At 40.9% G+C, this 16,219-nt stretch overlaps 1 protein-coding gene across 3 annotated transcripts in view; it reads right to left on the bottom strand.

The window, feature by feature from the left end:
• The window catches only part of SLC45A3 (solute carrier family 45 member 3), a 41,967-nt gene that overhangs the window by 14,055 nt on the left and 11,693 nt on the right, over positions 1-16,219 (bottom strand). The window contains exon 1 of one of the 3 annotated variants that reach the window (XM_063297509.1): positions 1,265-1,367. The exons of the other annotated variants lie outside the window; for them this stretch is intronic. The gene's annotated coding sequence lies outside the window, so the exon portion shown is untranslated. Of the gene's footprint in view, positions 1-1,264; positions 1,368-16,219 lie in introns of those variants that run through there. 3 annotated transcript variants of the gene reach the window in all.

Below are 16,219 nucleotides of genomic sequence, written 5' to 3'. Positions count from 1 at the left end.
GCTTTAAATATAGGCTTCTTAGATTAATATAATAATAATAATAATAATAATTCTGAGTTATTTGAAAGGACTACATTTGGCAAGTTAGGAAACAGCTACGTTGGGGAAGCTAAAGTCAATCACATGCAACTATTTTTCATATGTTTAGATTTCTGCAGCAACAGCCACTCTTCAGCTTCCACACTGATATGTAGAAAAAGTATATATTATATCAGTATAACCTAAATGATAGGATGGAACTTTGCTTGTATGCTCACAGAGGAGGGAAAGGGAGAAACAACTAAAATGTGTTTTAGATTCATCTCCATACAGGACTGGTGAAAGTATCTGTATTGTTATGAAGGTTATGTACAAAAGTAAGAAGTTTGGGTGTCGTGCTTCTAGTTGTTTGCTTTGTCATTATTTTTAATCTATTTTTAATCTATTCTATCTTAATGACAGAGATATTTAAATGCCCGGTTTGAACCTTGGTTACTATTCACCCATATAGAAGAGTGAAGTGGAAATGTATTCACTGTGCACATTAATTTATGCATTGTTGGTAACTATAAAATTGCTGTTCAACTGCTAGAAGAATTATTATTTAGCCACAAGGCTAATGAAAAACTAATAGACTATTTTAAAACCGGTTAGAGTAAAACCTTCCTTGGGATATAAACCTGCCCTAAAGCCATGAAATTCAAATAAGGGCTCTTAAGACATTTTGGAAATACAAACTGGAATACATTTATTTAGATACAGAGAGCAACACTGGCTGTAGCACACTATTCTACCACGGCATCAGTTAGCAGAGTTAGGTACTCTTGGTGCCACTATGCTAAGAATCTTCTGTGGTACATGGGGCAAAATTAGATTAACTTCTTGGTCCTTAGAAATGGCAATTTCAGAATGTTCCCAAATATAATACCTATTTAGCTTTCATGCTAGACATTAAAACCTTGGATTCTCCTTTCACTCCTCTGCAAACCTAAATTCATGCCCTGCATTAACACACTTCATAAGCAAGGAGCTGTTCAGCAAAACCTAAAATAATTCCTGGTTAGTCATATAATTCTTCTCTTTTGCCATAGTGGATGAAAGGTGTTATTTCCAATAAGTTTCTAATTGCAGCTTTCATTCAGCAACCTGGACGGGTGAGAGAGAAATCAGAACTATTCTGGGAAGCAAAGAGGAGAAATCAGTGTAAATTTGAAACTGTCCTTCACCAGCCATCCAGAACATCTGCAAAGTCTCCACTTATTCCAAATGCTAAGAGTCAACTCACCTGATTATTTGCTAAAGCTGGAAGCCAACAGGCTGAGAAGTTCAAGCATGCTGGATTCATATCCCTTCCTCCCAAAGACAAAGCTGCTTCAGCAGAGTAAGCCTGGACCGGCATCGGGAGTGCACCAAGGAGGAGGTGGGGCCAAGATCACCCACCCACGCCTCTGCTCTCATATCCTATTGGTTCAGGAGCCCTCTCTGCTGTTATTTTACCTCTCCCTTTTATCCCTTCCACACACACACACCCCCTGGCAAGTATTTGCACTGCAAAACTATTGTATATTTTACAGTGAGTTGGGAGTTCCAGTTACAATGCACAACCTGCTCCTTTGTGTGGGGGAAGGGAGGGGAAAAAAAGTCACAGAGCAGTGTATAGTCAATCCTTTTTTGAAAACCTCCAGACAGCTCAGGTTGTCAATTTCTAGGATGACAGGACTGCTGAAGTATTATCAGTAGGGTGACTGGTGCACTCTCATTTCTGCCTTTTGCAGCAAGCAGCACTTTTGCTCCAAAATACTGTGTTGGTAACAGAGATCCTAAAAAGGCACAAAAGCCATGGGGTGGGGGGCGAGGAGAGATGTCTGGGAACAGCTGGGAACCCTGCCCTGAAACCATTCTCAAAAGTGATTATGCAGCTGAATAGTTCTGCCTCCCCAACAGGAGAGTTAGTACTCTAGTGGGCCTCTTGGAAGGGATGCAGCAGCATCCACAGAAAGTGGGCATGGAATATAAGCTATTGTAGGAAGAGAGCTCTATTTTCTTTGTGAGTTGCTCTTCAGAACTATGTCATTGTACAGCACTCACCAACTCAAAGCTGCACGTTCCCCATGAGATGCAGAATGCTGTCGACTTGTATTTCCCCCGTTTTGTAGATATTGGGAAATCCAACTGCTACTTCAAGACATCTGAAGGATAATCTGAATCCATTAAGACAACAGTAGAAATGAGGAATCATCAAAGGAGAAACTCATGTTATGCAGCACCTAGGGCAACTGAGTTGCTCTGGCCCAATCTCCTGTTACCGCAGCTTCAATTAACCTGGGCAGTTGCATGCTAGAGAGATAATAAGGAGAGCAGAGCTTTAGAACTTTCTTCAGAGTGGTGGTGATAGCTGTGAAAGTACCAAATGTCATCCTTGATCTAATAAATGAATTACAGTATGTGATAATGCAGCCTTCAAATTCTGTTTATACAATACAAAGGAAATTCTATTATACAATATAAAGGAAATCAGCAGATATTGAACATTATCAAGCAGAAGCTGAATATGGCTTTTTCCTTAATAGGGATCCTCCTGCACACCAGCAGTTTAAAAGGCAAAACTTCTTTGCAGTATAGCTTGTATTTCTAATTAAAAGTTGAAAGTTGCATTTCAGGTTAATGAAGATCTTTTGTTGAACCTCATCATGTTTTACTAACTGAACCTAAAAGGCCTGAGCCAACAACTTCCAGGCGACTATGCGCAGGATTGCATAGGGCACTGTGCTAAGTATTGCTGCTCTTCAGTGGATTCACACACAGGCATACACATGCAAACACTCATAAACACCTACACTTCAAAATTTACCCCTGCATCACTGAATGTCATTTTATATTTAGCACAAAGAATAGACACTATGGCTAGAGCATTTATTCTATTCAGATGAATGAAGCATACATTGCTTATGTCTCAGTCATCTGGAGGAAATGTGGATCAAGTGGAAAGAAGGGGGGGAATTATCGCCCATAGTTCAGAGCTTACACTTTTGCAGGTGCTGGTTTGGCTACTAATAATAGTCTCAGCTGAGAACAGGCAGGCATTATAAACCACTAATCTCCACCACAACACACTTGCCAAGAGACAATCTGCCAGGCAGAAAGCCAATTAGATGCTACATTGGAAGTGTCCAGGAAAGATAACTGCAGTTGCAGCCCACTATGATGAAAATAAAACTGTGGTCATGAGAGTCTAATAATATTGCTTTGGTTATTATACCTTGACATTTCAAACACCAGTCTGCGTATCTTACTAAAATTAAAATGATTTGGCTATTTTGGCAATGAACAGTATCAGAAATACTAGCACTTAAAGACTATGGACAGTATACAGTTGTATAAAATGACTGAAAGCTGGCAAAAAAGGTATATTCCTAAACAGTAAGAGAAATATTAGGGAAAGGCCATGCTCAGTAATACAGCAAGCACTTTGCATGCAGAAGCTGTGCGCTTTGTCTGAAAATCTTGGAACAGCCACTGCCAGTCTGTACAGACAATACAGAGGTAAGCAGACCAATGGTAAAAGTCAGCTTCCAACATCCCTGTATTCTACATACTGCACACAAGTGTGCTGCTGTGTGGTGGTAGCATCTGGCCAAATGTAAGAAGAACTTCATCTCACATCTGTATCTGGTCTAAGCACCTAGGAAAGCAAAATAAATGATAAGGTTTTCCTCCCCTCTTGGCCAGACCACACTGCTTATGAAGTAGTCACCAATACTTTTTCAATTATTCAAAGTATTTAAAGAACTCGCACATAACAAATGTGTGTGCATGGGCATGCATATATGGAGAGGTGCGTAGTGTCAGTTCTTATCTCTCTACCCAAATTACATGCATTTACCAGACTAGCCTGTAACCTCTTCAAATCCAAACTTGCATGGTCACTTTGGGTGTGTAGTGTCTAGGGCCTTATTATTATTCCAACTGCATATCCCACTTTTCCACACAATTGTGCTCAACTAGGCAGATACAGGGGAAGGTAATGGCAACCCACCCCAAACTAAATGGATCAGTACAACCAGAGATATGTCGGTATACCATCGGAAGATGAGACTCCCCAGTCAGAAGATAGTCAAAATGCTAGTGGGGAGGGACAGAGGATGAGTTCAACTAGCCCCAGATGTGATGACGCAGCTAGCTCAAAGCTGAAAGGATGGCTAGTGGCTGACGGTGCTGGTGGTGAACAGCGAATCCGATGTTCTAAGGATCAACACACCATTGGAACCTGGAATGTAAGATCTATGAGTCAGGGCAAATTGGATGTGGTTATTGGTGAGATGTCAAGATTAAAGATAGACATTTTGGGCGTCAGTGAACTGAAATGGACTGGAATGGGCCACTTCACATCAGATGACCACCAGATCTACTACTGTGGACAAGAGGACCACAGAAGAAATGGAGTAGCCTTCATAATTAATAGTAAAGTGGCTAAAGCAGTGCTTGGATACAATCCAAAAAAACAATAGAATGATCTCAGTTCAAATTCAGGGCAAGCCATCTAACATCACAGTGATCCAAATATACGCCCCAACCACAGATGCTGAAGAAGCTGAAGTAGAGCAGTTCTATGAGGATCTGCAGCACCTACTGGACAATACACCTAAAAGAGACGTTGCTTTCATCACAGGAGACTGGAATGCTAAAGTGGGCAGTCAGATGACACCTGGAATTACAGGTAAGCATGGCCTAGGAGAACAAAACAAAGCAGGACATAGGCTAATAGAATTTTGCCAAGACAACCCAATGTGCGTAACAAACACTCTCTTCCAACAACCTAAGAGACGGCTTTATACGTGGACTTCACCAGATGGACACCACCAAAATCAGATTGACTACATCCTTTGCAGCCAAAGGTGGCGGACATCTATACAGTCAGTAAAAACAAGACCTGGAGCTGACTGTAGTTCAGATCACAAACTTCTTATTGCACAATTTAGGATCACACTAAAGAGATTAGGGAAGACCCACAGATCGGTTAGATATGAGCTCACTAATATTCCTAAGGAATATGCAGTGGAGGTGAAGAATCGATTTAAGGGACTGGACTTAGTAGATAGGGTCCCGGAAGAACTCTGGACAGAAGTTCGCAACATTGTTCAGGAGGCGGCAACAAAATACATCCCAAAGAAAGAGAAAACCAAGAAGGCAAAATGGCTGTCTGCTGAGACACTACAAGTATAGCCCAAGAAAGAAGGAAAGCAAAAGGCAACAGCGATAGGGGGAGATATGCCCAATTAAATGCAAAATTCCAGAGGTTAGCCAGAAGAGATAAGGAATTATTTTTAAACAAGCAATGCATGGAAGTGGAAGAAGACAATAGAATTGGAAGGACAAGAGACCTCTTCCAGAAAATTAGAAACACTGGAGGTAAATTCCAAGCAAAAATGGGTATGATCAAAAACAAAGATGGCAAGGACCTAACAGAAGAAGAAGAGATCAAGAAAAGGTGGCAAGAATATACAGAAGACCTGTATAGGAAGGATAACAATATCGGGGATAGCTTTGACGGTGTGGTCAGTGAACTAGAGCCAGACATCCTGAAGAGTGAGGTTGAATGGTCTTTAAGAAGCATTCCTAACAACAAGGCAGCTGGAGAAGATGGTATCCCAGCTGAATTGTTCGAAATCTTGTGAGATGATGCTGTAAAGGTAATGCATGCTATATGCCAGCAAATTTGGAAAACACAAGAATGGCCATCAGATTGGAAAAAATCAACTTATATCCCCATACCAAAAAAGGAAAACACTAAAGAATATTCAAACTATCGAACAGTGGCACTCATTTCACATGCCAGTAAGGTAATGCTCAAAATCCTGCAAGGTAGACTTCAGCAATTCATGGAGCGAGAATTGCCAGATGTACAAGCTGGGTTTAGAAAAGGCAGAGGAACTAGGGACCAAATTGCCAATATCCGCTGGATAATGGAAAAAGCCAGGGAGTTTCAGAAAAACATCTATTTCTGTTTTATTGACTATTCTAAAGCCTTTGACTGTGTGGACCATAACAAACTGTGGCAAGTTCTTAGCGGTATGGGGATACCAAGTCATCTTGTCTGCCTCCTGAAGAATCTGTATAACAACCAAGTAGCAACAGTAAGAACAGACCACAGAACAACAGACTGGTTTAAGATTGGGAAAGGAGTACGGCAGGGCTGTATACTCTCACCCTACCTATTCAACTTGTACGCAGAACACATCATGCGACATGCTGGGCTTGAGGAATCCAAGGCTGGAGTTAAAATCGCTGGAAGAAACATTAACAATCTCAGATATGCAGATGATACCACTTTGATGGCTGAAAGCAAAGAGGAACTGAGGAGCCTTATGATGAAGGTGAAAGAAGAAAGTGCAAAAGCTGGCTTGCAGCTTAACCTCAAAAAAACCAAGATTATGGCAACCAGCTTGATTGATAACTGGCAAATAGAGGGAGAAAACGTAGAGGCAGTGAAAGACTTTGTATTCCTAGGTGCAAAGATTACTGCAGATGCTGACTGCAGTCAGGAAATCAGAAGACGCTTAATCCTTGGGAGAAGAGCAATGACAAATCTCGATAAAATAGTTAAGAGCACAGACATCACACTGACAAAAAGGTCCGCATGGTTAAAGCAATGGTGTTCCCCGTAGTAACATATGGCTGCGAGAGCTGGACCATAAGGAAGGCTGAGAGAAGGAAGATAGATGCTTTGGAACTGTGGTGTTGGAGGAAAATTCTGAGAGTGCCTTGGACTGCAAGAAGATCAAAGCAGTCCATCCTCCAGGAAATAAAGCCAGACTGCTCACTTGAGGGAATGATATTAAAGGCAAAACTGAAATACTTTGGCCACATAATGAGAAGACAGGACACCCTGGAGAAGATGCTGATGCTAGGGAGAGTGGAAGGCAAAAGGAAGAGGGGCCGACCAAGGGCAAGATGGATGGATGATATTCTAGAGGTGACGGACTCGTCCCTGGGGGAGCTGGGGGTGTTGACGACCGACAGGAAGCTCTGGCGTGGGCTGGTCCATGAAGTCACGAAGAGTCGGAAACGACTGAACGAATAAACAACAACAAGGCAGATATAAGATAAAGTATAGCAGAGGCAACCATAAAAACAACTAGTAGGTAAAAACTAATGCATAGAGTTTATATGCGCATAAGGACAGTGCAGTTTAATGAATACGTAAATCTTCTGAGTATAGATTTTTGTCAGTGAAGTGCCCACAGTTTCTAACACAGTATATATTAGCTAAACAAATGCTAATGCTAACTGTAACAGCGCTAGGGTAACTGAGCCTCAATAGTCAAATTCTGTGACAGGCCAAGTGTTAATGGATGCATTTTGTGGATGAATCAGTTTTATCATTGTTCCTAATCTTCATTTAAAAGAAACTAAGATTTCCATTTTAAAAAAAGCCAGATGTTATCTTCCTACTTTAAATACATGTTCTGTGAACCTATGGATTATGAATCTACTGCAAATCTGCTTTTTGTCGTTCTTAAGATTCACATTTCAACAAATAAATAAGCAGCTGTCTGCTATGAATGCAATGCAGCCACTAGAGTCTAAATTGATCTGGCACAGGATCAGTTCGGGCTCTGCTTTACCCCTCCCTTGGGAGACAGTCTGAAGATTTTAGTTAAACACAATATAAGCCCTACCTGATGAACAGAGAACAGCATTTCTTTGTCTAAGAAACCAGGAAACAACTTATCAAAACTTCTTTCCTGAAAATCAGGTAAGCAGGCCAGGCCTCAGCATGATTTAAAGGGAAAAGCCAGACAAAGGGAAGTCGAATTTAAAGTACACCTTAGAAGGATGGCAACTGTTCCAACAACATATATTTAACATTCCTGCAGCTTCTGCACAACTATTTTCCTTCTTTAGTCTCCAAAACCTGGAAAATGGTTTCTTTTCTTTTTGGAACTAAAACCTTGAGGACTGTCGCAAAGCATAACAACAACTCAATAAGTCACACCACGCTGAAAAAAAATCCTCTTCAAAATTGTATAAAGAATATAGAAAATGATGGATGAATGGATGCTGAGCAAAAATAAAATCACTGAAAATCAGCAATCGTTCCAAGAGAAATTATTCAGTACCAATCTATAATTATTAATAAACTATACTGGTATGCAACAATACAGAAACATACGATACGCTTATTATTGTTATTGTTATATTTTTATCCTGCCTTTTTTATATATATAACTCAAGACAGCGAACATACCTAATCCTCCTATTTTCCCCACAACCACCACCCTGTAAGGTGGGTTGGGCCAAGAGAAAGGGAGTGGCCCAAAGTTGCCCAGTGGCTTTCATGCCTAAGGGGGGCCTAGAACTCACAGTAATGGGAATAGGCATACTTAATTATACTATATGCTGCTTTTTAAAAAATCGCTTTTAAAAACAATAGCTCAAAGCAACAGAATTTACTATCCTCCCAAATACAGGTTTCTTTAGTAGCCAAAATAGCAGCAGCAGAATTCATCCATAGAAGAGAGGTATGAGCTGGATGGTCAACCTCAAAGTTCTCAGGAGTGCAAAGCTGTTGTAGAAGAAATTGGAAACAGGTAACCACAAACAAGAATAGAGCCCACTTCTTAGCCATTGGAAGCTGACTCTCTGGGGCAGTGTTTCTCAACCTTGGCAACTTTACGATGTGTGGACTTCAACTCCCAGAATTCCCCAGCCAGGATATGCTGGCTGGGGAATTCTGGGAGTTGAAGTCCACACGTCTTAAAGTTGCCAAGGTTGAGAAACCCTGCTCTGGGGGATGGAATTGGGTGAGACTGAAGAGTTGAAAGAATGGACTATATTGAAGGAGAGTATGCTTCGCAGTGCGATTATAACCCATGTCTCCTGAAAAATAATTTTGATTGCTTTAATGAAGCTTAGACCCAGTTAAGAAGATGTAGAACTGCAACTTAGAATACGAAAGAGGAACATTTCACATTGCAATATTTTCTTTAAGCCTCACTTGATGATGTCATTGTGTCTAGCCCACTTGTCTACCTTAAATAATACACAGGCAGCTTTCAATTACATCTTCATAAAGAAGGACTGGGCTGGAAAGTAAACACCCAGTCCTAGAGAGAGGGGGAACTGGGTTGCTTATTTATAATTTTGAAACATATTTTTAAAAAGTTAACATATTGTAAAATATGAAGTTATCCCCTTGGAAAAAAGAAAAAGACTTTGAGACCTTGGCCTCCCAAGAACAGGAAAAATAAAACTGGGAAGCTTTCCTCCAAATTGAATGAAAGGTGGACTGAACCCAGTTATGAGCTTCCTCTGAAGTAAGAGGACAAGGGACAAGTCCCTCACCCTTCTCTGACCCCTCCTCCCTCAGGAGTTCCTAAGTATGTGCCCAGAGTAGGGAAGATAGAAGCACAGTTGTAATTTATTTAATTTCACCTCCTTGAATTATCTGCAGGTTTTCAGTAAACTGAGGACTCTGTTATCTTACTGGCTTTTCACCAGAGCAAGGCTAATAATATGTTGCAAAAAGCCTTATTATCCAAGGAATACAAAAATATTGCCTTGATCTAGCAGCTTCTGTAAGTCCAAAGACAAAACTAAGAAAACTCACAATGAAGAAGTTCCCTGTTTCTTTAAGATTCATGAACTGGTATTCAATAGCTGATTTCAGTTCACTGAAACTTGAAATAAGGCTGTAATCTCACACTCATTTACTGAAGAATGTCTCACTGAATGAATATGCAGGGGGTTACTTCTGAGTAAGTGTTCAGTGAACTGTCGTCAAAGTCTGTTGTCTTTGCCAGTTGTTGTTAACAAAATATTAAAGCTCTTTTGTCCCTACAACAAAATAATAAATTTATAATTATACCATTGCGCTTCAGGGTTTTTTTCCCCCAACAACCTACATTAACCAGAAAAAAATTGAGCTGGAGAATGCCAGTAAAATTATTTGGAGTGGAAATCTATTTCTGTTTCAAAACAAGACTTTTAAATAAAATTAGAAGGTGAGAAGGAAAAACCAAGCATCCTGTGGTTTATTTGAAGCAACTCAACCCAGGGAGTGGGAGTAGAAAAGAAATGTATCCTAGTGTCAACAGGACTGCGGGCTGCAAAATCTGGATAACCACTAGGTGGCAGCAAAAGGATACAGAGAGGTCTCTTTGTTACCATCTAGTGGCCATTAATTTTTCCAGTCCAGTTCTGACAGCCTACCATCAACCTTTCCCCAATCTACCAGATAAGTTGCACTACAATTTGCATAATTTCCAACCAGATACTGGACAACTCTTATCATCCCCTACTAGAGCAATCAATGGCGAGATGGAAATTATGGGGATTGTAGCTCAACAGAAGCCAGTTGGGTGACTTTGGGCCAGTTACTCTCAGCCTAGGAAGAAGCCAATGGCAAACTACTGTACCTCCAAAAATGCTGCCAAGAAAGCTGTATGGACTTGTCCTCCCTCCCTCCCTCCCTCCCTCCCTCCCTCCCTCCCTCCAAGAAAGTTCAACACCACTTTTTGGAAAGCTATTTTAACACCTTGAGGCTTTCATTTATGTTTTATTGGGTTTTTTTCCTGTACTACTACTCTCCCCTGCACCATCAAAGACAGCTGTAGCAATTTATCAGCAGAATCAATCTGCCTTGTATAAAAAGGAATGTGAATCAGAAAAGGAGAGGCAGATGTTGCAGAATGGTTTGCTTATTAGGCCCCCATGTCTAGAAACCCATTTCACATCTGTTCTGGCTGCACCACAGACCAGCGTCATCATGACCCTGAAAGAAAGATTTCAGGTATCATTCAGTAATCATCCCCAACCTGGTATCCTCCTGATGTGTTGGATTACAATTCCCAGAATTCTCAACCAGCATGTTGAGGGCTGGAGGACACCAAGTTGGAGATTGCTATATGATTGCAAAGCCTTGAATGACCTTGAACAAGTCTTCATTCTCAGCTTTACCAGAGGGGATAAAAGAAAGATGCCTCCACATAGGCAGTTTTTCCTGAGGAGTAACTGAATTGCAAGAATGAGTTGTCCTCAGGCTGCGCTCTGTCACTTTTGCCAGCTTCTAAGCAAAGCAACTGTACAGGCCAGCAGAGGGGTGGCCAATCACATTAAATAGTTCCTGCACATAGCCCTGCACATCCATTCTCCACAGCACCAGCAGTGCCAGCTGTAACTGCTAATGTAACCAATGGCTCTACAGCATTGGTAGTTTATAGCTTGGAAGATCTTAATTCAAATGGCTAATCAGAGATATTAAAATTGAACTTTCGATATCCTCAGTGGAGAAGAGAATGGGGCCTTTAGAAATCAAGATGGGACCTCAGCCTTTTGCTTTCAAATGGGCCAGGATTAAGGACTGTCCCTCTGCCAGTCAGCCTCCTCCTCTGAGTTAATGCAGAGGAGTCAAAATGGAAATCAAACCAAGTGAGAAAAACCTAAAGCAATTCCAAAAGTGCCCCCCTTTAACCTCTTGGCCATGGTAGTGGGCAAGGATTAAATCCTGCCCCACATGACCTGGCTGACTGCATTTTGTCAGGATGTAAAACCCGCCCTGCTGAGCAGCCTTTTCTCTGCCTGAGGCAGGGAAAGCGGGCTGGGGGTGGGGTGGCTTCTGCCGGGTGTCTCTCGCCCCGCAGACACACAAAGGGGATTAGCCAAGAGCCTCTCAGCCCTGCAGAGTAATCCATCAAATTATCCCCTTGTTGGTGCTGCCATCCTCTTGGGGAGGGGGCAAGGCTCTAAAGGCTTTTGAAGGCGCTGAAATTACCCTTGAGCCTGAAACAGTCCCCCAGCTGCTTCTAGCTGAGCCCTACAATGGGACAGTTGTAAACAGAAGACACGATCTGGAAGGGGAAAGAGGAGGGGCAGCCAGTGTTAAAAAGGGCAGCGGCCTCTCCCATGTGTCCAAACTCAACAGGTGGCCTAGCCAGCTCTCCTCCCTTTCAGTAGTAAAAAAAAGTAGCTGACAGTATACCCCAAGCTCCTCCCAGCCCACCCCTTCTCCATTTAGGGAATGAGTCCCCATTTCTAGGAGTTAAGTTTGGCATTGTTCAGCAGTGCCCCAGGCCTTTTCCTTTCTTCCAAGCTCTTCAAGGGCTTTGGGTTTTATCGCTTTTCCTTCTTAAGACACATGGAAGAGATCCAAATTTCAGCTAGGCTTTCCCCAGGGTTCCTTGTGCTCAGCTACATTTGACCACCTGCCTGCATTCTTGAAGAATGTGCAGTGGGCATGGTCCAGAACCGACATTTCTGAAGATGCCGTTTTGCAAGCAATTCACTCAAACAGTTCTTCAGGACCTGGAAGGTTATTTGGAGGGCAAATGGGATAGGAAAACAGAGCTTTTATTTCTATTAAATAATGATAAAACGTTTTAGTCACTTCTAAGTGGCATTAATATTCCCAGATCTCAAGGTAAGGATCAAGGCCACAAAACTGCTACAAGGCCATGCATGGTCTGTTCCCAGGCTCTGATTGGTCATTTCATCAGCAGAGGCCTCTGTCCTTATCCACCATCCACTGTCAAATAATCACTTTTAAGCCAGAATCAGAATCATTCTTTATTACAGTCATAGACCAGTACAATTAAAAGTACTCAAAAGTGTCCGATAAAGTTCTCAGACATGATAAAAATACAATCCATATCATAGCTGAAATTTAGCAATTATACATAAAATCAAAGGTGCAGCTTATGTTACAGTGTATTAATACATATTTGATTAAGACATCCTAAAATTAATTATTAACTACTTAAATACAATAAATGATAATATCTGAGGTTTGGATGCATTACATTATTTAAAAATGTTTACAATTAGTTATTCACCAGGTTTCAATGAATCCTTAAAGTTGCTGTGCAGAATCTAGCTACCTGCACAGTGACTGCAGACTGCTCAACTTTAAGCAGAAACTGAAGATATTCAATGTCGGAGCGGCCAGAGTACCTAATAGTCATCGGGAAGATAAATTTTGTTCAAATGTCTCTATAGAATGAGCATCGAAGAAGGACATGTGCAGTGGTTCACTTTCCAGTCAAGACAGTTCCAACTCTCTTTAAAATCTGGACCCAATTTCAAATTCAAAGCACTTTAAACAACTTTGTTTTAAGAAGTCCTTCCAATAAGCTATTTGAGTAAGCATAGAGGGGAGTGGACATATCCTTTAATCCAACTTTCTGGCAAAGGAAAAGGTCAGTTACACATTATAAGCAAGGGGATGAGACACACACGATCCACACAGTGCAGGGATGAAATTGCAGAGTTTTAGATTTTTGCATTTTCATCCAATATGGGACCCCTTCACATGCAATTCTGCCTTCAAGCTCAAACAGAGCATAGCTCCCATGGGCATCTGAAAACTTCATTTTCTCACAGCCATCTTATGAAGTAGTATATAGTGTTTCGAGCCATTCAGTGTGAGTTGCACAATCAATTTATACAACAAGGTGCCCCTTCCTATTCTGTGTAATTATTTGCTGTTTTAAGAAAAAAATGTATTTGTCTTACTTTACTTACCCCTCACCCCTACTTCACAAGATGCCACTCAGTTGAAATGAAGGCTCACTTTTTGAAGGAACTGGCAATACAGAAGTGTAATAAGAGTAGCTTGAAGACACAGCATTGTGTTACAGGGATAACAAGTATCTATCTTTTGCCCCAATTACTACCTATGTGCAAACATACTGTACCTCATTACCTCTTTGCATTACAGGTATTTTCACTGTCTCACACCTCTCCTTTTACTATTCTGAAAGGTTTCCATCAATGCAGAATTAAAAAAAAAAAGCAAAGTCCAAATTACCTTGCTTTGAGAATTCCATTCTAATATTACATCTCTTACACACTCTGGGACTTTCAGTCCCTTGAATCCAGAATACTGAATGTAGGTTTTCCACCTCCCCCTTTCTCCAGAGTCTCTCAAAAGCATACTTGCTAAAAAGTTGTAGGATACAATTCAAAGTCACCAAGATCATGAACGGGGGGGGGGGGGGGTCATCTGCACTGCTAGATTTCACATTTAGAAACTAACTACAAACTGAAAGGCAGATGATTGGAAGAGTTTTAAGTTATTCCCCAACTTCACAGCTTAGCTCTGAACAGAAACAAATACTTTGTCAGTTTAACATCACTCCATGACATCAAGAATCTGAAAAATGCAAAGGTCAGACTGAAAACAGCAGCAGCTAACTTTGTTCCCCCTTTTGTGACAGTGCCTGGTCATGCTGTCAAAGACAATTATTTACATTTTCCATTCTGCCTTTTTCTTCCAGCCAGCATGATATAGAGACTTTTGGGCCAGATGTAGAGGGAGAACTGCCAGCTGATACAAGACACGCTGCAGACTGAATCCAGAGGTCTCTGGTTGGAAGGGAAGCTAATGAACCTAAAGAAGGATCCTATGGAAACTCTACATGTAAGTAGTACTAACATACCATAAAAAGAAATGGTGAATTTAAAAAAAAGTTTTGCTTGAAACCATGTTTTTTGTGATTATCAGAAACATTCCTTTGTAATTAACAAATATATATGGTTCCAAATAGCTCCTTCCATAGCAACTCTCTCACCCATTCTGATGCTTACAGGAGATAGCGAGATGTACACATAGCTAAAACATGTACAACCGATAGTGTGGAAAGCCATTTATAATTGGGCTTGTGGATTACAACAAAAGAGCAACAATGATTGGGTAATGCTAAGAGACACGTTCTGGAAGCCATGCTGGCAATGCATGACAAGACTAGACTGATACATCTAGAAGACAGCAAACTGAGAAATTCTGTAGCATAGTAGTATCTTAGGACCAACTAAAATCTCATTTCATAAGCCCAAAGATATACATACACATCACAAAAAATTAGATTTCAGTGCTAGATAATTTCAGTTCTTTTTTCTATGATTGCCAGTTAGGCTGGATATTGAGCAAAAGAAGACTGGAAGAAAAATGGCTACCCCAATTATTGTTGTTTCAATGTCTGTAGTTTTTTGACAGCCTTAATATGTCTGTAGAAGAGATTATGCAGGCACAGCTGAATTAGCACAGCAACAGTTCTGTGATTCAATCAGATCTGGAACCGTCAAAAGGCTTGCTCATTATAACTGAGTTCACACTTGCACATAGTTTGCTTAACCATCGTTGGTTGAATGAGCTATAATTGTCTGGATTCATATAATATATTACAGCATAAGCCATGGTCTCCAAGCTCCAAGGGCTGGATTCAGATCCAACACAATAAGCTAAAGCTAAACAAACCATGTTATGGACTAGCACAGTGTGTGAAACCCTAAAGAAGTTCTTTGGGGCAAAAACATAAGCAATCCACTGGCTAATTCATTGCAAAAAGACTGTCTATTTAAAATTTTTGAAGATAATTTGATGCCAATAGAGAGGCCTTATCTGGTAAAGAACAGCACTTCAGTGATAGGAGGAAACCACATTATTCAAAGTCTCGGCCTTGAAAAACTTTGAAGAAATTATGACAGCAGATTCCTAAGCTTTATTACTTTTTTCTGACTGAAGTTGAAGGGCATGACCTTTTGCTCTTCAATGGAGGATGAGTTTTGAGTTCCAGACACACTAATGGCCCCTTTTGTAATCACATGGTAACTAATGCATTTTTGCCTGTGGCAATTTTGTGGTCTGCAATTCCAGCTATTTATAACCATGCCAGCTATTTAATGCCATCACTGTAATTTTTGACCTCTGCAAAGAAGGAACCTGCTGATAATCTCCAAAGTAGAGGGCATGGCTTGGAAACCAAGAACCCTTAAGAAAGAAAGAAGACAGGTACAGAACAAGGACTAATTTCAGTTAGAGCACACCAGAAAAAGGCAGGACAGAAGTGGATGTAGTAGGCAGAGGCAAGTCTTTTGTCTACAGTTGGGTTGGAAATGCCAGATTTTGAAAGAGCCACCTCGCTCGTCTTCCATGAGTCCCCTAAGTGCCATTTTGCCCCTTTGAATCCCAGTCTCAGAGTCACTTTGTAGATTTCTGAAAATCGTATCAGACCAATTATCTCTTTAAGAGGAAAGGCATTTCCTTAACTTGTCAACATTTATTTTTAGAGCATGGAATTTAAGCTCCTGGCAACTATAATTATTGTCCCGCATTTTGCCACTTACTAAAGCAGGACTGGAGATACTTATGGCTCTCATGCTATTGCTTAACCATAGTTCCCAACTGCCCCAGTTTCATTAGGGAAAGTAAGAGTTATGGTTGAGACACAGGTTCCTCAGTGGT

This window comes from Candoia aspera, chromosome 3 (genome assembly GCF_035149785.1).
Source record: "Candoia aspera isolate rCanAsp1 chromosome 3, rCanAsp1.hap2, whole genome shotgun sequence".
NCBI classification, from domain to species: domain Eukaryota; kingdom Metazoa; phylum Chordata; class Lepidosauria; order Squamata; family Boidae; genus Candoia; species Candoia aspera.
The sequence above is the reverse complement of the archived record's forward strand: the minus strand, read 5'-3'. Positions and strand labels throughout refer to the sequence as shown.